Genomic DNA, 20,197 nt, shown 5'->3' with positions numbered 1-20,197 from the left:
GATGTCTCGGCTTGGGCCTTGGAGATAGAGGAGCTGAGAGTAGTAAAAGTCTTTAAAGGAGGTTTTTAATTCATTTTTAATTATCTATTAAAACCAACCCGTGCCTTCTGTAGCGTCCCCCAGAGGACGCAGCGCTTCTCATCTAACCTAACACTAACCTACTAAAACTGAGAACAGGCTAAAGGGAAAAGAGGGTGATGGATGGAACAATGAATTTACCAAAACTGCAGATAGCGTAATTCTTCTTTTGAAACTGTGTGATTATCTGCGCAGTCCTAATACAGATATAAAATATATTAACCGAGTAAATAAATCAGGACTTAGGATTCCAACGTGTTCTAATATATGATGGAATCAAGAGAAGAAGTGTATTTTTACGTCAGTCCTTTAAATCATATTCTGCCAAGAACGTTTAATAGAAGGATGATGAAAGGGCGAACAAAGACAGGGAGAGAGGAAGGAGAGAGTCTGACCTTCTCTGGTACTGTTCCAGGGTCGGCCTGGCATCTGAAAGGGAACAAACTGTTTTCAACATGTCTCCTCACGTGAACAGACAGACATCCACATCTCACTGTCTAACTGTTTGGTTACATTTTATAATAACCATCATGTATAATTGATATTCAATAAACCTTCAGTTTGTAAAAGTCACTACCTGCCTTCAACAGCAGTGCGACTGTTTCAGGACATTTTCAGTGAACAGTGAATATTTCCCTAAGTCAATAACACTGCTAACGCATAATTAGCTCGATCACAAATGTAATTATATACATTTTTAACTTTTATATTTGTAAATACAAAACAGAAAAACAGTTTGACTCATAACACTACGAAGATTACGGAAGAGTCTTCATTTCGTAAGACATTCAAGGGTTAATTAATCTGAATAATTTTAAATTTAAAGAAGTAAAAGGAGGCAGACTGTCTATGTCCCATGGTGACAATATGACCCTATGTGGAGAAAATTAAAACAAACATGTGCCCTTTGTGACATTTAGATTAATTAGGATATTTGAATGAAACCATGTTTTGTGTCAAACCCATCCTTCTATGTACTGGAGCGCACACAGTCTTTAAGCCTGAGTAATGTCTTTAAATGTGTAAAATCATAAGTGTGCTTGTTGCTGAAGGTTCAGTCAATGTGGACTCACCAGACACAGAGAGCAGGAGGAATCCTGCTGCCAGAGCTGAAAACACAGATACAAAGAGGTTCTTTGACTCTTCAGGGAGACTTATTTAACCAGTACTCTCTCCACAAACACTATAAACACTTGAATTTCCCTCGGGATCAATACAGTATCTATCTATCTATCTATCTATCTATCTATCTATCTATCTATCTATCTATCTATCTATCTATCTATCTATCTATCTATCTATCTATCTATCTATCTATCTATCTATCTATCTATCTATCTATCTATCTATCTATCTATCTATCTATCTATCTATCTATCTATCTATCTATCTATCTATCTATCTATCTATCTATCTATCTATCTATCTATCTATCTATCTATCTATCTATCTATCTATCTATCTATCTATCTATCTATCTATCTATCTATCTATCTATCTGACATGGACTCAGGATGCAACTCTATGCAGATGATACTGTCTTGTATTTCTTTAACAATCAAAAAGATCGTCTGATGAAAACAACGATAAAGAAACTCACCGACAGTCAGGATAATGTCGGATCTCATCTCGTCGTTAGCCATGCATCTCGTTTAACAGCTCCACACCTGGTCACATATATAACCTCTCAACCGAGACTCCTCCCACTTTCCAGGGCTCCAGGCTCTTCTCATTTGAACTTGGCCTTAACATGCTGCTATTGAGTTGTTCTAAAACACCAGGAGATACAGTGTGAGCAAACAAGCTGGATGCTGGGAGCTGTTTGAAATGTATTTCTTTACCAACCTGTCAACACGAACCTCAATGAGTGTTATCATGACCCATTCTTCACATAGGCAGTGGCAGATTGAGTCATTTGGAGTCTGCAGCCATAGGGCTTAGGTAGTGATTCTCAACTGATGAGTCTGGACCCAAAAGTGGATCGCTGAGCCTTTTTGCAGTCGGTGCCAAAGTCTAAAAAGTCTGTGAATTAGAATTTGAATTCATATCTTACACTTTCTGAGGTCCAAACTGCACTTTAAAAAAATCTGATCGGTTTTACTTGAAACTTGGGCACCGATTTTTCATGAAGAGGTCCAGTCAGTTTTAGTAGATGTGATATGTATCGTATAGCGGTCTCTGTGTCATGACACGTATCGTATCGTGATCTCTGTATTGTTATAACTTTGGTGATATCTTTGGTCCTGATATCTTTGTTACACCCCACCATCAGCTCACCCTATGAGACTAACAACAAACCACACATTGACCCCCATAAAACATTAAAAACACCTGAGAAGGGACTAACAGTAAAGGGAAACATACAGCTGTAACATTTGTGTTTGTGTAAGTTGTTTTGGGAGAAGTTGTAGTTCAAGAACAAGTTTAACAGGATTTACAAAACATAAATCTTCCAGGGGCTAAATCATGTCTGTCTTCTGTCGCACGCATGTTTTTCGTATCAATAATCCAAACGTAATAACCGCTGAATGAGTGTGGGATGTACTGACACAAAAGATGCTTCAGCTCTCTGTTGCAAAAAGATGAAGACTCTTTCTTTAAAGGTTTTATTGGGCTCAAGTGTTGACAGGAAAATGCTAAATCAAACTTCTCTGGGCTCCATGTGCCTCCCTTTGTCTCGATTGAATATAAGGAGAGACAAGAAGCATAAGAGCAGAGAGTGAGGGTGACAAGCAGCAAGGAGCTGTGGCCGGACCTGAACCCCCACAGCTGCTGTGACGAGGACTACGACCTCTACACATGTGGCACACAACATAACTGCACGTTCATTCAACACCCCTATAAGTAGAACTTTAACTCTTGACTTCTCATATTTAGAAGTTCCTTAATTATGACCGATCTAAGAAGTCATTTGTGTTTAACAAGCACATTTCGTAAAAGAAGCTTCCCCCAGAGTGGATGCTCACACAGGTCACCATGTGGTGGATGCTGAAGCTTCAGTGTTTAGCCAGTTGCTAACAGTCACTACAGATCTTACTGATTGCACCTTTAAAATACCAGACTTAATTAAACATAGCAAAAAGACAACATGTCAACTGTTAAAATTGAGAAAGGTCATTTGTTTTCCATAAATGATGAGCACAATCTCCAATTGGTGCCAGGAACAAACAGAAACTGGTACAGGGTCATATTCACCACAGTAGCAACACTTTGTCTGTGAATGGGTCTGTGGTCCAAGGAGACCAACTTCTGTTGTTCTGAAAGTGGGACGGCTTCCCTTTCTGCTTAATGTTGGATTTCTGCTGTTCAACAGTTCAGGCTCACCTTTGTCGTGTAATATTTTACATAATGTGCCAAATATCTTCACTGAGGGATGAGTCCGGACTGCAGGAAGGACAGTGTGTCCCTTCAAAAGTTTGGGGTCACTGAGAAATGTTCTTATTTTTCAAAGAAAAGCACTGTTTGTTTTTTTCAATGGGGATAACATTAAACTAATCAGAAATACACTCTATACATTGTTCATGTGGTAAATGACTATTCTGACTGCAAATGTCTGGTTTTTAATGAATTCTTTACATAGATGTATAGAAGCCCATTTCCAGCAGCCATCACTCTGGTGATCTAATGATCTAATAGATTATCAGAAAACCCTTGTGCAATGATGTTAGCACAGCTGAAAACAGTTTAGCTGGTTAGAGAAGCTATAAAACTGACCTTCCTTTGAGCTAGTTGAGGATCTGGAGCTTCACATTTGTGGGTTCGATTAAACTCTCAAAATGGCCATAAAAAGAGAACTTTGATGTGAAACTCGACAGTCTATTCTTGTTCTTAGAAATGAAGGCTATTCCATGTTCCTCCAACAGTGTGTACGACTCCCTTCAGAGAACAGACGGGCTCTAACCAGAGTAGAAAGAGAAGGAGGAGGCCCAACTGCACTACTGAGCAAGAAGACAAGTACATAAGAGTCTCTAGTCTGAGAAATAGACACCTCACAGGTCCTCAATCGACAGCTTCATTATAGTACCCACAAAACGCCAGAGTCAATGTTTACAGTGAAGGTGACTCTGGGATGCTGCCTTCAGGGCAGAGGGGCAAAGACAAAGCCATATCTGAGACTGGCCAATGAAAGGAAAGGATTAATATGGGCAAAAGCACACAGACAGTGGAAAGAGGAAGATCTGAAAGAAGACGAATCTAAGTTTGAGGTGTTTGGATCACACAGAAGAACCACTGAAGAGATGCTGGAAGAGTCCCTGACACCATCTGTTAAGCATGGTGGAGGTCATGTGACGCTCTGGGGTTGCTTTGGGAAAGTGGGAGATCTGTACAAGGTAAAAGGGATTTTCAATAAGGAAGGCTCTCACTCTATTTTACAGCACCATGCCGAACCCTGTGAACAGAGCTTGACTGGAGCCAGTTTCATCCTCCAACAGGACAATGACCCAAAGCACACCTTCACATGATGTCACAACTATTTAGGGAAGAAGCAGGCAGCTGATATTCTATCTATTATGGGATGGCCAGCACAGTCACCAGATCTCAACCCTATTGAGCTGTTGTGGGAGCTGCTTGACCCTAAGTTACACAAGAAGTACCCAACAAGCCAATCCAACTTGTGGGAGGGGCTTCTGGAAGCATGGGGTGAAATGTCTCCAGATTATCTCAGTAAATTAAGAGTCAGAAGGTCAAAGGTCAGCAGAGCTGTCAGTGCTGCACATGGAGCATTCTTCCATGAAGAAAATCATTATTTCAAATACTAATCATTATTTCTAAAATTGTCAATGTCTTGACTATATTTTCTATTCATTTTGCAACTCATTAGATAAAAAAAGTGACTTTTCATGGAAAACACAAAATTGTCTGAGTGAGCTCAAACTGTGTAGTGTACACATGCAGAATATGGTTTATTTTCCGCCTGGGAGTAAAATCACTCAACCTGTCTTGAACTGAGTTGAGGGCATTTAAGAGTCAACTTTTAAAACTAACATTGAACTGTATGTATGGTAAATAAATATCTCCCTGTGTTTTATTTGTTATAGTACATGAGAAGGAGCTTCTGTCAACAGGTGTTCTGCTGGAAGCTGTTTGAGCTTCTTCACCATGTGACTCAAACGTACTTACCATCGGAGTGTATTTGGTTTTTTTCCTCCACTGTATTTACTAATAACAGCACTTCAATCAGGAGAGACAAGTGATATTAAGAATGAATTTATTACAATGAAAAAGTGATTGACAGAATAAGATTGACAGAATGTTTTGGCGCTTGGACTCTACGGGGTGGAGATGCGATTTTTGTGATGAAGTCCTGCTCGTCATTAGGATAGATCCCCCCCATGGAGTCCAGACCCTGGTGGTGGAGGACTGATGATTTGATGAGACCGGATGGGGAAAGATTGATGGGAGTTGCCTCTGCTCCTGAAGATGGCGGTGATGGGGAGGTGGAGGGGCGCACGAAGCCAGCTTGAAAGAACTAGGGAAGAAAAAGGATCATATTTAAAAGGAGAGCTGAACGATGATAGGCCGAAAACGAAGAAGGAACGCTGCGCTATTGGTTAGATGAGGTCCGGTGACAGACAGCTGATTAACCTGCGGACAGCCCAAACTGACAGCTCGAGAATGACAGCGGAAATGAGATAGCGTGAAAAAGGGTGACTGAGAAACCTGATTGTGGATCACTTAAGTCTTCCTTACTGAACTTTCGCTCAGCTTCATATAATACAAATTAAGTTGAACTATTTCTAATATTAACAACATATAATATATCATTTCACAACTTCCCCCTCTGGGATTCATGAAGTAAATAAGAGACCAAAGCCTGATTAGCAACAGACAGCAAGCTGTGACGTCTAATACAGTTAAAATAGAGACTTTATAAACCTGCAGGGGCTTTTAGATGAGATGGTTTGTGTGTTGGGCTCAGCACAGAGTAGGGCGCAGCGTGACCACGTGCAGATCAGTAGCTACTTTGAGTATGCACAGTTCATTACTTAGAAGAAAGTCCTGGCTTCACTTTGGGTTCAGGCAATCCTCAGGGCTCGACAGGATTTAAGAGAATTTGGACTCATCTAGGAGCTGCAGCTCGACAACAAACTCCTCCAGGTTTGCATGTTTGGATCTTTCCTCCTGATCAACGTGCCAAGGCTTCGTCTCAGAGAGCTGCACCCACGTTGAACAGTTGAATACTTACTAAGTCGTTCTGCTGTCAGCTTGGCTTGGCTGAGAGACGCTCTCTTGTTGCACAGCACAAAGACAATGAATTGATTTGCCAGCGATGCAAAGCACCCAAAGTATCCTATTTAAAAGTCCCTCAATAGGGGTGTTGATTCTTCAACAATCCAATCCCACAGCAGATTCATAGGCTATGTGATTCAGAGATTATTTGTTAAGTTTGATGTGAGTTGGTCTGATTTGGTACAGCGTGATCCACTCTGTTAAAATTCACCATTGAATTGGAAATAATCTATTTACAAAAAGCCAAGGTAGAATTTCTTTTCAAGAGACAAACGTTCGCCTCCAGTACGAACAACCGACTCGTCTCTTCTGTTCATCTCACTTGCAAAGTCCTGATAACTCACATGGATGGATGGTTGGGTGGTCAGGTGGATGGATGGAGGGACAGGCCGAAACCAAGACAAGTGGTTTGGTGTCCTTCATATTTCTGACCAACATGCCAACTCGATTTACCACATCAAACTGTGTCAGAATGCTTGGCATGAATTCAAACTCATAAAACATCAAATGTATTTCAAAAAGCTTTATTCAAATGATTTCATCCAAACAGCTTTTTTTATATCTTGAACATGACAGAGGCGTTCTGCACCGTGTGAAACAGACTCTATCCAGGTACCTGGATCAGCATATTTTGAATCAAACAGGCAGGTTTGTTGTTTAAATGCAGATAGGACAAAACATCAAAGCATGCCATAAACATCAAACACCAGACTTCCTATCAGCATTTTAAAACTCTAAAAGCCTCTGACAAAAACGTGCATCGCATCTCCAGTTTGTTTCGGGGCACCCCGGGATCACAGCCGCACTTCTTCAAGTTCGTCCTCCATCATCTCTTTACATACTGAACAGGATCAGGAGGAAAAGAAAACACTCACTTTAGTTTCACTTTCTCTTGAATATCTTCATCTGTACTTTCTGTTTAACCTTCCAGCTGAACAATAGCTTTTATTTGTATTCTGAAACACAAGTGGATGAACTGAAGAGTGTTTGTACACACAGGCCTAGTATCATTATGTGGCTGACAGAGGGGAAGGGTAGGAGTCTTGTTATGTGGAAGTGATATCTGCAGAACGAGATAAAAATACATATTTCCTTCTTTGTTTTACTTCTATGCATCAGTTTATCATGCGCTGAGTTTTAGAACGGCAGTTCTGTCGATGCTCGAGGATTTGACTCAAAGTATCTGCAGAGACTGAAGCTGTGTTTTAGTTCAGGGGCTGCATCCTTTGAAGGGCGCACTTTAAGACTGATAACGTCACAGTGGGGCATCGAGGACCTCAAATATGAGCTTTGCTACGTCTGAAGGTTCATTATGCACCAATTCGAATGGCGTGGCAGACCTGGAAACATCGAGTTATCTCCAAAATAATAAGTTACATTAGCTTGTTTTTGGCGTAGCTGGGGGGGTTGCTAGGCGACAGGAGTGGTCAGCAGAGTTAGTAACAAACAGACTTTGGACGGGCAGAGGTCAACGGGTAAATGCTTGGAACCCCAGACCAGTAGGGGGGCCCTCCAGAGCCGACACACTTTAAACCACAGCATTGGCTAAAAATGTGCAAAGTTCATAGTAACAGTCGGAAACCTCCACAAGGGGGCGCCATCTGACAACACTCATTTATAGAGTAGTAAAGGAAACTTCACAGAATCTACATCATAATCATAATTAAGTTTGAGGGGCCCCTGTGAATTGATGCCTGGGGCCCTGACAGACTCTAGACTCTGCCACAAGGGGGCGAGAACGGTTAGTAAGACAAACAGAGAACCTGTTTAGACCAGACAAGATATGAGGAGGTCAGACGAGACACCACCATGCTGTCCTTCCAGATAAATAAATAAAACATTGTAATGTTGTGATCCAATCAGAAGGTTGGACTGCAAACATCCAAACGAGAGTTTAGGTTTCGATTTGTGTTGAAGACGTTTGAGTGAGACGTGGTTCACCTGAGCATCATCAATTCATCTTGCAGACACTGCTGCAGCACGAGGTTGAAGGTCGTCTCCGCCATCTCTTCAGGCTGAAACACCAAACAACAGAACAAAAAGACGTCTGACAGATTAGATCATAGATCATAAACTAAATCACTTTGAGTTAGAATAAATCCTTTACACTTATATTCTTCAAAAAATACTTTATATTGCAGTGAATGTTTCATTTTCCTTATTCAAGGTTTTTTTTAATTATTGAATCTCTAAATGCTGCGAAATCAAAGATTCTCTGAATCACAAAGACTCTTCACGCTGCGTCTCAGTTTCCCCTCACAAATATCTTCAGAACGCGGGAACTTATTTATTGTTCTAGGAACTGTTGGAACCCTCTCCTCTTCTTATTGATTCTGCACCAAACTATCAACTATTTCATGTCCTAGAACTCCGTTTAGAGGAACCTTTAGCTGCCGTGTCGATCCTTCGAATCCTTCGAGGATAGTTACTCTTCAAAACATCCCAGTATGACCTCTACTCCTGAAGCTTTTATTTTGAAGGTGCTCAAACTGAAGTGTGGTGCTTTGTATGGACGAGTCGTTGACTCAGAGGTCAACATCAATCATGGATGTGGATATGAGGAGGCTGCTAATTGAATTAAGCTGATTGGTCGCTGACGCTCGCTCGGGTGGCGTTCTATGCAGAGTGTTTTCCCTCTTGGGTTGTGTCAGTGTTCACATTTGTTCAAGATGTGGTTTTAAGGGGTTCTGTTCAGTAGCATCGTAAAAGACGGCTCGTACCTTCTCAGTGTTGGTCATGTACTCCTTGGCCTGGAAGTTAAAAGAAAAACAAACTGTTCACACTGAAGAGAAAAACAATTACCTAAAAAAACCTGATTACAACTTTAAAGGGGGGGGGGTCGGGGGGGGGGGGGGGTCACTCACCAAAAGACCCTTCAGAGCCAGAGCTTCCTGTTCACTTAACTTCGCTCTACAGGAGACAGAAAGACACATTTCCAAACAAGTGCACGGAGACATTTATGAGTTTTACCTCAGGTACAGATTTTACAATTTTTAGGAGACAAGGTTGAATAAAATGCTGCACTTTTTTTTTTTTTTACAATGTTCGATCAATGAGCCAGTGAAATGATTGTAACCGTCCTGTGGGGCAAAGAGAGGACATCTCACTGGTAGAGACACAGAGTGGTCTAAAGTGTTCGTACCCCCTCAGCCGGCGAATAGCACAGTCCGTCAGCAGCTTGATCATTTCCTCCTCCGTCATCTCGGCTTCCTGCAACATCACACACAGATCAGCTGAGGACATGTCTCCTTCTAACAGTGTCCCATCAACCAGTGTTTGTTGTGTTAGAAGATCGTACCTGTTCCTCTTCTTCAACTTCAACTTCAGAAAAGTGAGCAGCATCACTGCAGCAGGAGAGACAGAGGAGTTCGCTGAAGCGCCGCGACACAACTAAAACCAGCCAAGTCCATTCAACCACATTGAATATTCAAGATCCTGGGAGGCGTGTTTGGCGCCCCCCTGTGGACAAAGTGTCAGGTGTGGACTCTGGATAAGAGTTTAAAGGGGGGGCACAAAGAAGTGGAGGGGCTCGCATCTGAACTCACCTCTTCTCGTGCAGCGGGTTAGCGCCAACATCTAAACACACAAAGTCAATCTATTTAATCCATTTCACAAGCAAGAACATGAAATACGTCATAAACAGGACGACATCTATTCTGAGTGGTCGGAGCGTCAGAGATGTTTGTGTTTTCTTACCGCTCAGAGCGAGCAGCAGGAGTCCAGCTGCCAGGGCTGAAAGACATGAAGAACAGAGAGCTGAAAAGGAAGTACCCATCGTACACACATGGGCACATCCAGTGATTATCGGCACCGGCTAATTTGATCGCAGATATGAACCGATAATTTCACATTTTTGGTATTCCTGAAATTTTCAAAAGATTCAGGACAGCTTGGCCAAGAAATCTCGCAGTCGTTATTCCCACATTTCTCTCAGCAAAACAAAGTTTAAATGTACTAATCACAATTCTTTAAAGGATTTATTCTGAATCTAAACACATGTTGATATTCAATAAGCTGTAATGTGTCCAGCTGTGCCTGCAGCTGTTCTCGTGTGGAGGAGAGTTGACTCACCAACGGTCAGCGTGATCTTTGAGGTCATCATGTCTGCAGTAGGTTGCTTCAGAGCGTTCCTCTTCCAGGCTTCAATGATCCTCTCAGACACCTGTTCAGGTAGATATAGCTCTCCATCCTTAGACTCCTCCCACTCCTCGGGCTGTCCGTTGTTTATCCCCTTCAGGGGTGTGAGAGTGTTGGGGCTTTATCTGTTTACTAAGCCAGTGTTTGCCACAGAGAGGGTCCGGACCCCCCAGGGGATCGCCACTGCGTTTCAAAGAAACTAATTAAAATTGTGTTTGGATGGGCCCAACCCAAAGCTCATGACCATAGGTGAGGGTAGGAACGAAGATCGACCGGTAAATCGAGAGCTTCGCCTTTCGGCTTAGCTCCCTATGGTCATGAGCTTTGGGTTATGACCGAAAGAACGAGATCTCGAATACAAGCGGCCGAAATGGGCTTCCTCCGTAGGGTGGCTGGGCGCACCCTTAGAGATAGGGTGAGGAGCTCGGTCACCAGGGAGGAGCTCGGAGTAGAGCCGTTACTCCTCCACATCGAGAGGAGTCAGTTGAGGTGGTTCGGGCATCTGGTCCGGATGCCCCCTGGACGCCTCCCTAGGGAGGTGTTCCGGGCATGTCCCTCCGGGAGGAGGCCTCGGGGTAGACCCAGGACACGCTGGAGAGACTATGTCTCTCGGCTGGCTTGGGAACGCCTCGGGGTCCCACCGGAAGAGCTGGAGGAGGTGTCTGGGGTGAGGGAAGTCTGGGTGTCTCTGCTTAGACTGCTGCCCCCGCGACCCGGCCCCGGATAAGCGGTAGAAAATGGATGGATGGATGGATGGTTGGGCCCATGAGTGTGTGTGTGTGTGTGGCCACTTCCTCAGGGACAGTCTCTGGCACCCTGTTTTTGGGAGTAGTATTGAAAGTTGAACTATGCTATACAGGACACTACGTGTGCTACCTTTAATGCATATTGATAGTCACCTTACTGAGCACTGGTCACTTTAATGATAATCACCCTAATCATGTCTGGTTTCATCCTACTGTTGTGTTATGCTACATCTGTAATGGTTGACATGATCACTCTAACTAGGTCAAGTTTCACTCTATTGTCTTTGACACTTAATGCTAATCTGCTCCTCAATAGTTGGGTACTTAATGATAATCACCCTAATCACTCCTGGTTTCAACTTATTGTTTTGGACACTTAATGCTAATCACTGCTCCTTTATGTTGTTGAGCACTTTAATGGCCCAGTCTGCATCGCTGCATTGACTGTTTAATGACTGTACTCACACCTCTGGCACTACCTCAAACACCTCTGTACATGCACATGGAACTAGTTTCTAGAAGGTCAGCACTTTGTTTCTAAGGCTCTTTAACTGTTTACAGGTCTCTTTTAACCAGCACATGTTTTTCTCTCCTCACAGGTTATGTACATTATGCTATATAAGTTTAAGTCTAATGCTAATGCTAACTGCACAGGTTATGTACATTATGCTATAGAAATTTTCAGTCTAATGCTAATGCTAACTGTACAGGTTTAACCTGTAATTATGTTTACTCTTAGTCACATAGGGGCTGCTAAATCTTGTTTGGGGGATTATTGTATACAGAGGGGGAGGGGGGACAGCGGGTGTGTATTGTAACTAATGTCTTGTGTCCTGTCTGTCTGTATACTGCTACTGGATGCCATGAATTTCCCTCGGGATCAATAAAGTATCAATCAATCAATCAATCAATCAATCTATCTATCTATCTATCTATCTATCTATCTATCTATCTATCTATCTATCTATCTATCTATCTATCTATCTATCTATCTATCTATCTATCTATCTATCTATCTATCTATCTATCTATCTATCTATCTATCTATCTATCTATCTATCTATCTATCTATCTATCTAGTCTGTCTGTCTGTCTGTCTGTCTGTCTGTCTGTCTGTCTGTCTGTCTGTCTGTCTGTCTGTCTGTCTGTCTGTCTGTCTGTCTGTCTGTCTGTCTGTCTGTCTGTCTGTCTGTCTGTCTGTCTACCTGAGGACGCCTCTAGAGGGCGCACCAGAGAGCGCAGGAGGTGCAGGACGGCCCGGTGAGCGCTGTGTAGATGGAAGTTGTGTAAAATATGTACTGAAGGAAATGATAAAGAAACCTTCCTCTGTGATCAGTCAGCCAATCAGAGAGCTGCTCTCTTCCTCTGTGATCAGCCGTTTTGGACGCCCCTGGGTTTGCCAGATATGAGAGCAGTTATCAGGTCAAAGCGACAGGTGTCGGAGTAACGTATCGCTCCTTTCAGTATTTGGCTGTGGAGTTGGTATTGATCCTTAATCCTCCTCGCTCTGTTCACTTCTGGATTGAATCCTTGTTGACCGATGTCTGTTTAGTTTCTCTGAAGGCGTCTTATTGTTCCTTTACCTCAGGCTGTTGGTCCTGTTCAGGTAAATAAAGCAAAAACCTTCATGAACAAACTCACTGCTGGAGGATATGTAAACTTGTGTCACTCATGAAGCTCACCTGTCACATGTCCAGGTGATGACTCTGCAGCTTAAACACTCGATGATTTCAAAGTAAAGAAAGAACTTATCAGATGGAGATGTTTCAGGATCAGCTTGAGGATGTAATAAGTATTGAAAGGATGTTTAACTGGGGGATAAAGGACAAATGAGTCAGTGTTAGAAAGACGTGTCTTCCTTCCACAGTGATGGAGGGAAACATTGTAGATCGGTGGTGGTCTTGATCGATCTTGCTTTAAAATCTCGAGTCCGCCCTGGTATGAGACAGAGACAAGACCGGGTCAAAATGCTCTCTATTCTGAGACGAGACTGAGACTAAGTGGTGTCGACGCCAAGACCGACCTTGAGTCCTATAAGAGGAGGTCACAAAGGTCAATGTCACTGGGCTGACATGACTTTGAACTAGTCAGCTGAGCAGAGTCCTTCTTTCACATCACTGAGACAACAGAGAGACACTGAGGACCACTATCTACAGAGAGACTGAAGGGACAAAATAAATACAGAGACACTGAGGACCACTATCTACAGAGAGACTGAAGGGACAAAATAAATACAGAGACACTGAGGACCACTATCTACAGAGAGACTGAAGGGACAAAATAAATACAGAGACACTGAGGACCACTATCTACAGAGAGACTGAAGGGACAAAATAAATACAGAGACACTGAGGACCACTATCTACAGAGAGACTGAAGGGACAAAATAAATACAGAGACACACTGAGGACCACTATCTACAGGGAGACTTGATTAATCAGGATGAGGTCATTAAAGCTGAGAGCTGTAATCACAGGTTAGACGACATTAAATGTGTAAATAAAGGACGGCGGTTAAACATGTTACATGATGATACATAACTAGAAAACATGTTAAGCACACATGATGCCACAGTGTCCGTGACCACAGTCTATGCACACACAAACTGATTAGCATGTTCAACAATGCTGTTCAGCCGTGAGCGTTGTGGTGTATTAATGTTATTTGTGGCTGTTTGACCTTTCAATCTCGCCATAGTTTTGATACTGTGTACTGCGCATGTGTATGTCGTTGCCGAGGACCCATGCTACCTCTCGTGCACGTTGTGATGTTGCTCTCCACAAGTACGCTACATAAAGTGTTGCCTGCATCGCCTCGTTATTTAGGCCAAGTACACCACATCATTGGCGACGAGGAAATCGGTTTTATGAGTGAAAATGGCATACTTTTCCCAAAGACCGGACGAGTTTAAGCCGGAACAAGAACAGTGGTCAGCCTACGTGGAGCGCATGGAGCTGCTGTTTGAAGCACATGATGTCGACGATGATAAAAAGATCCCTATCTTGTTAAGTTCGGTCGGAGCGGCTACGTATGGACTTCTGCGCAACCTGGTTCAACCGGACAAGCCAAAGGACAAAACTTTTGATGAAGTTGTGACCATTCTGACAAACTTCTATGAGCCAAAGCCATCGGTCATAGCCGAGCGTTTCAGGTACCGCAAGTGTGTTCAGAAGAGTAACCAGACGGCTACAGAATATGCCGCTGAGCTGCGTCACCTCGCTGCAAAGTGCGATTTCGGAGACAGGCTTGATGAAGCTCTGCGTGATGGTTTTGTCAGCGGTGTCAACTCGGAGGCGTGCCAACGCAAATTGCTCTCAGAGGACAGACTGACTTTTGCGAGAGCTGTGGAGCTTGCTGTCAGCATGGAGACGGCGCACCGAGATGCACAGCAGTTGAGGAAGGGTGAGGATGTCACCGCTTCTGTTCACAAGGTAACTGAAAAGCACAGACGCTCGCCTTCAAAACAAGATGAATGCTATAGATGTAAAGGGACAAATCATAGCGCCAATGACTGTTGCTACAAAAATGCAAAGTGCCATAAATGTGCCAAAGTTGGGCATATTCAGAAAGCATGCAGGACTGGGGGACCATCACAAGGAAAGCACGTAAAAAGGGGGAAGAGAAAGAGTGAACGAAAAGAGGGGAAAGTGACTGGCTATGTGCAGGCTGATGAAATAGAAGATGAGGTTCTCATGTATCCCGTGTTGAATGCAAGTGGTGCTGGCCGACGGCCATACAATGCCATTTTTGATGTAAATGGAAAGAAAGTGCGTATGGAAATTGACACGGGAGCTGGGGTCAGCATTATTTCAGAGAATGTGTATGAAAAGTCATTCTCACATGTGCCACTAGAGGGCAGCAGGTCCTCTAGTGGACCATGTGCCACTAGAGGGCAGCAGGTCCTCTAGTGGACCATGTGCCACTAGAGGGCAGCAGGTCTCCCCTGAGGGTACTCAGGGGAGACCATTCCAGTAAAAGGGCAGTTCATGGCGAAAGTGATCTATGAAGATCAGGCTGCTGACTGGGGCGGCTGTGGCTCAGTTGGTAGAGTCGTCGCCCCTCAATCGGAAGGTTGAGGGTTCGATCCCCAGCTCCTGCGAGCAACATGTCCGATGTGTCCTTGGGCAAGACACTTAACCCCAAATTGCTCCCCCTGTTGCGTCTGGGGCGTATGAATGTGGCATGAATGTATAGATACACACATATCCAGCCCATCAGTGTGAATGGGTGTGATGGGTAGGTGTGAAAGCGCTTTGAGTAGTCGGAAGACTAGAAAAGCGCTATACAAGCTCAAGTCCATTTACCATTTACTTACCACTAATAGTAGTGGCCGGAGAAGGTCCATCACTCTGTGGGCGGGAATGGTTGGACCAGATCAGACTAAATTGGAAGATGATCAAAAAAGTCACAGAAAGCACAGTGCAACTGACAACAAAGCCCAAGTCAATTAAAGAAGTGTTGGCTAAATATGACGATGTTTTCAAAAATGAGTTAGGAACATTAAAGCAACAATCTCAGTAAAGCCTGATGCAGTCCCAAAATTCCACTAAGCACGTGTCCTACCATTTGCCATGAAGGAAAAGGTAGAAAAAAAACTGGAGCGCCTGGAGAAAGATGGCGTCATCAGCCCTGTGAAGCACAGCGAGTGGGCTGCTCCTGTGGTCCCAGTACTAAAACGGGATGGTGGGCTCCGCTTGTGTGGCGATTACAAGGTAACCGTAAACAGAGCTACAAACACTGAGACTTACCTACTGCCGCGAATTGAAGAGGTGCTGGCTGCATTATGTGGGGGGAGGATATTTTCCAAAATAGATCTAGCAGCCGCCTATCAGCAAGTTCTTCTCGACGAAGAATCAAAGAAATACACAACTGTAAATACGCACAAGGGGTTGTTTGTGCACAACCGACTCTGCTTTGGTGTTAACTCTGCTGTCAGTATTTTCCAGAGGATCGTGGAGAACCTGATGAAGGACCTCAACGTCGTGGTCTATCTAGACGATCTGCTGGTGATGGGCCGGGATGAAGCGGAGCACCTGATGAACCTGGACAGGGTTCTACAGAGGCTACAAGACAATGGCCTCCGAGTGAAGGAGTCAAAGTGTGACTTTGGGAAAACTCAGATTGAGTATCTGGGTCATGTGCTGGATGAGAAAGGAGTTTACCCCTCCAAGAGCAAGGTCAGAGCCATTCATGACACTCCGGCACCCACAAACATCAAAGAGCTCAGAGCTTTTCTAGGACTGGTGAACTGTTATGGACGTTTTGTGCCATAGCAAAGTACTGTTTTAGCACCCCTCCATAAGCTGCTGAAGGACCAAACCAAATGGAGATGGAGCAAGGCGGAGCAGAGCGCTTTCAACAAATGTAAGGAACTTTTAACGAGTGATAAGGTGTTAATTCACTATGATCCGCGCCTGCCACTGTCCCTCGCATGTGATGCTTCGGCGTATGGAATTGGAGCTGTGATCCAACACACAACACCTGATGGACAGGAGCATCCAATAGCCTACGCTTATCGAACACTCTCGCCAGCCGAGAAAAACTACTCACAGATAGAGAAGGAAGCGTTAAGCCCGGTGTATGGAGTAAAGAAATTCCATCAATACCTGTGGGGGCGGAGGTTCAACATGGTCACCGACCACAAGCCTCTACTCACGCTGTTTGGAGAACACAAGGGACTTCCAACAATGGCAGCAGCGCGTATCCAGAGGTGGGCCATCATACTGTCCGCGTATGATTACTGCAAAACCTACCGTCAGTCGGAGGAGCACGGCAACGCAGATGGATTGTCTCGGGTCCCGTTGCCTGAAACCACAGACACTGGAACCGGGCCAATGACAGCATGCGTGAATGCACTGATATGTGAGCACCTGGATGAGATTTCCAAAGCACCACGAAAGGATCCTGAACTCTCAAGGCTGCATAGGTATATTATGGAAGGATGGCCAAAAGAAATACCAGAAGACTTAAAAGTTTACCATAACAAAGAGGGAGGAGTTATCTGTCGAGCAGGGGTGTGTCCTGAGCAGTGCCAAATGAGATCCACAGTGGACACCCTGGCATTGTGAAAATGAAAATGATTGCACGGCAATATGTCTGGTGGCCGAATGTAGACATGGACGTCGAGATGATCTGCAAACAATGTGAAACGTGCCAGCTGGAACAGCGCACACCACGCCAAGTCCCGTTGCACCCCTGGGAGTTCCCTGGAGAAGTGTGGAAAAGGCTTCACATGGTCTTGATAGTGGTCGACGCCTCTTCAAAGTGGCTTGAGGTGTTTACAATGTCTCAAATAACATCCACTGTGACCATTTCAAGGCTTAAGAGACTTTTTGCATCTCATGGGATACCAGAGCAAATCGTCACAGACAACGCCACGACTTTCACGTCAGATGAGTTCCAACAGTTTGTGAAAAGAAATGGTATTCTTCACACAACTGGGGCACCCAGGCACACAGCTACTAATGGCCTGGCTGAGAGGTACGTCGCCACGTTCAAAGCAGGCATGAAGAAGCTTGCCGGACAAAATCTGAGTGTGGAGGACATGGTTTCGCATTTCCTGCTGCGGCATCGCACGACTCCCAACAGTGCTACTGGTGAGTCTCCAGCAGACTTGCACCTCAAGAGACATGTGCGTACCAGGTTGGACTTCCTGAAGCCTAGCATCTCAGAGAAGGTGAGGAGGAGGCAGTATCGACAGAAAGAAGAGCATGATAGTCGGGCTGCTGTGAGAGAGTTTGAAGTGGATGACCCTGTGTATCTGCGCAACACTGCAGGAGGAAAACATAAATGGATTCCAGGAGTAGTGACCCAACAGACTGGCCCAGTATCGTACAGAGTACAAGGTGAGTCAACTGACCAAGTGTACAGACGCCATGGGGACCAGCTGAGACCTCGCTACACTCAGGACCTTCCTGATCCTGAACCTGAAGGTGCAACTCAGTCAACTGAGCAGGAGAGTGACTTTGGTGAACCAGAGTCAGCAGCACCTTTGCCACCGGGTTCCGAGCTGGACCAACCTGCGCCACCTGACGCAGAGACAATGACTTTGAGACGCTCAGGGCGCACAACTAGGTTGCCAACGCGTTACAGGGAATAAGGACAGTGAGAGGAGATGTTTAATTACCTGTTAGGTTGAGTTGATTAAAAGTTACATGTGCAGTATTGAAATGGTTCTTTAATTAACCAGGTAAAAACCTGTTCACAAGATAGCCTGTAATGGATAAAAGAATGTGGTATTTGTGTTTATAATGGTGAAGTTAATGCACTGGAAGAAATGACCTTTAAACTAAGGGGGGAGGTAATGTGGTGTATTAATGTTATTTGTGGCTGTTTGACCTTTCAATCTCGCCATAGTTTTGATACTGTCTACTGCGCATGTGTATGTCGTTGCCGAGGACCCATGTTACCTCTCGTGCACGTTGTGATGTTGCTCTCCACAAGTACGCTACATAAAGTGTTGCCTGCATCGCCTCGTTATTTAGGCCAAGTACACCACAAGCGTCGACTCGAGAAGACGCGATGACACTTGAACGACAGGTTTGAAGTCGAGGTCTTTTTTGCCTCCGGACAGTCAGTGGGGATTTTAGAGTCTTTTAGGGCCCGAGGCAAAAAACCATTTGGGGCCCCTCCAACCAGCTTTCATCACTTTTGAAAGCTGGTCGTCAGTTTGAACCGACGGGACTGTGACCCTACCCGATCAAGAGGATTGGCTTGATTCTCTTAATACGCTTCACTTCCTGCAGCTGGCTGAGTCAGGTGGCTCCACATACGTCACCTGCAAACCAGATCAGCCAACAGAGAAACTGCAGTACCTGGTTTTAGCCTGCAGAGGGCAGTCTTTACGCATGTTTCAAACACGACAAGTAGAATTTAAATACTTTGGCTCTCACATTTCGAGACTTGGACCTGAAACTTGTTTATGGACGTCCTTTAGTTACCAGATGTGTTTGATCATGTCTATAAACCCCTCTATTTCAGCCCTGCACAGAACAGGATGTCTGTAGCTTTAAATATGTAAATGAGCTGTGTCTGACCACGCCCCCTCTCTGGAAGGGCTCGGGTGTACTCCTGAGTCTCTGAGAGTTTGTTGCACGCCACACACACACTGATGAAAATAGATTTATTTTCCCACAGAAACAGCGTTTTATAATACACTTACAGTGAGTACAGAGTCTGTTTACACTTCATCACACACACTAAAGCTGATCTGCTGGAACACGTCACCAACAACTCCGGGTTTTTTTTGTTTTTTTTTTCAAGCAGACTTCGAGGATTCTCGCCGCTCACGCCTGAAACGTTGCTGGTTCTCTCTGTGTTACGTCAGAGCTAATATGACACATCTCCTGCAAACAATAAGGTGAAGACTTCGTTCAGGTGTGACTGTACATTTGTCTTCTTGTGACCCGATCACTCAGAGACGCGTCGCTACAAAACCATCGCTTCCCTCCCGTACGGCGTGCTAGCCGGGCGCTAATCTCTGCTGCTGTGCCATGACGGCTTTTTTTAGATTTTTGTGCACAGGAGTTTTTTTTTTAAAAATACATTTCCAGCTCAAGATGCCAGTGACATCACTCATCAATGTCACTTTTCTTCCAGGCAGCCAATCAAACGAAGCGGTCAGCGGGCTTCACTCATTTCATTCGGTCGCCCGTATGCACTCGCAGCCTCGCCCCGCTCTCCCGCGATGCGTTCAGGTGCGTTTGTTAGCGTGAGGCGTCTCTGTGTGATCGGGTCTCTAGTGTTCATCACACAAACTGATTTTAGCTCCTCAGTTCTGCTTTGTTGACAGGAAGTCGTTTCACACCTTGAAGAAAGTGGACTTCCTGTCCCTGTCGTCGTGTGACCGCGGCTCGAGGATTCACGGGTCTGTGTGTGGACTAAAGGTGGCGGCACGTTTCCTACATTGAGCTACGATAGGTTATCAATAAAACAAAAGAATTTAACTAACCGTCAGTGGAACATGTGAGTGTTTGTATAAATGTGATTCTCCTTCTCTTCTTTCA

At 44.4% G+C, this 20,197-nt stretch overlaps 1 long non-coding RNA gene across 1 annotated transcript; it reads right to left on the bottom strand.

Annotated features, from left to right (window-relative positions):
- Positions 1-8,298: 8,298 nt before the first annotated feature.
- Positions 8,299-9,220, bottom strand: LOC306822845. Its single transcript, XR_013778960.1, has 3 exons — positions 9,174-9,220; positions 9,030-9,059; positions 8,299-8,324 (listed from the first exon to the last, which is right to left on the bottom strand). It is a non-coding gene; the product is annotated as an uncharacterized lncRNA (long non-coding RNA).
- Positions 9,221-20,197: the final 10,977 nt, after the last annotated feature.

Source organism: Symphodus melops, assembly GCF_947650265.1.
Source record: "Symphodus melops genome assembly, chromosome: 4".
Lineage (NCBI taxonomy): Eukaryota > Metazoa > Chordata > Actinopteri > Labriformes > Labridae > Symphodus > Symphodus melops.
This window is presented reverse-complemented; position numbering and strand designations above follow the sequence as displayed.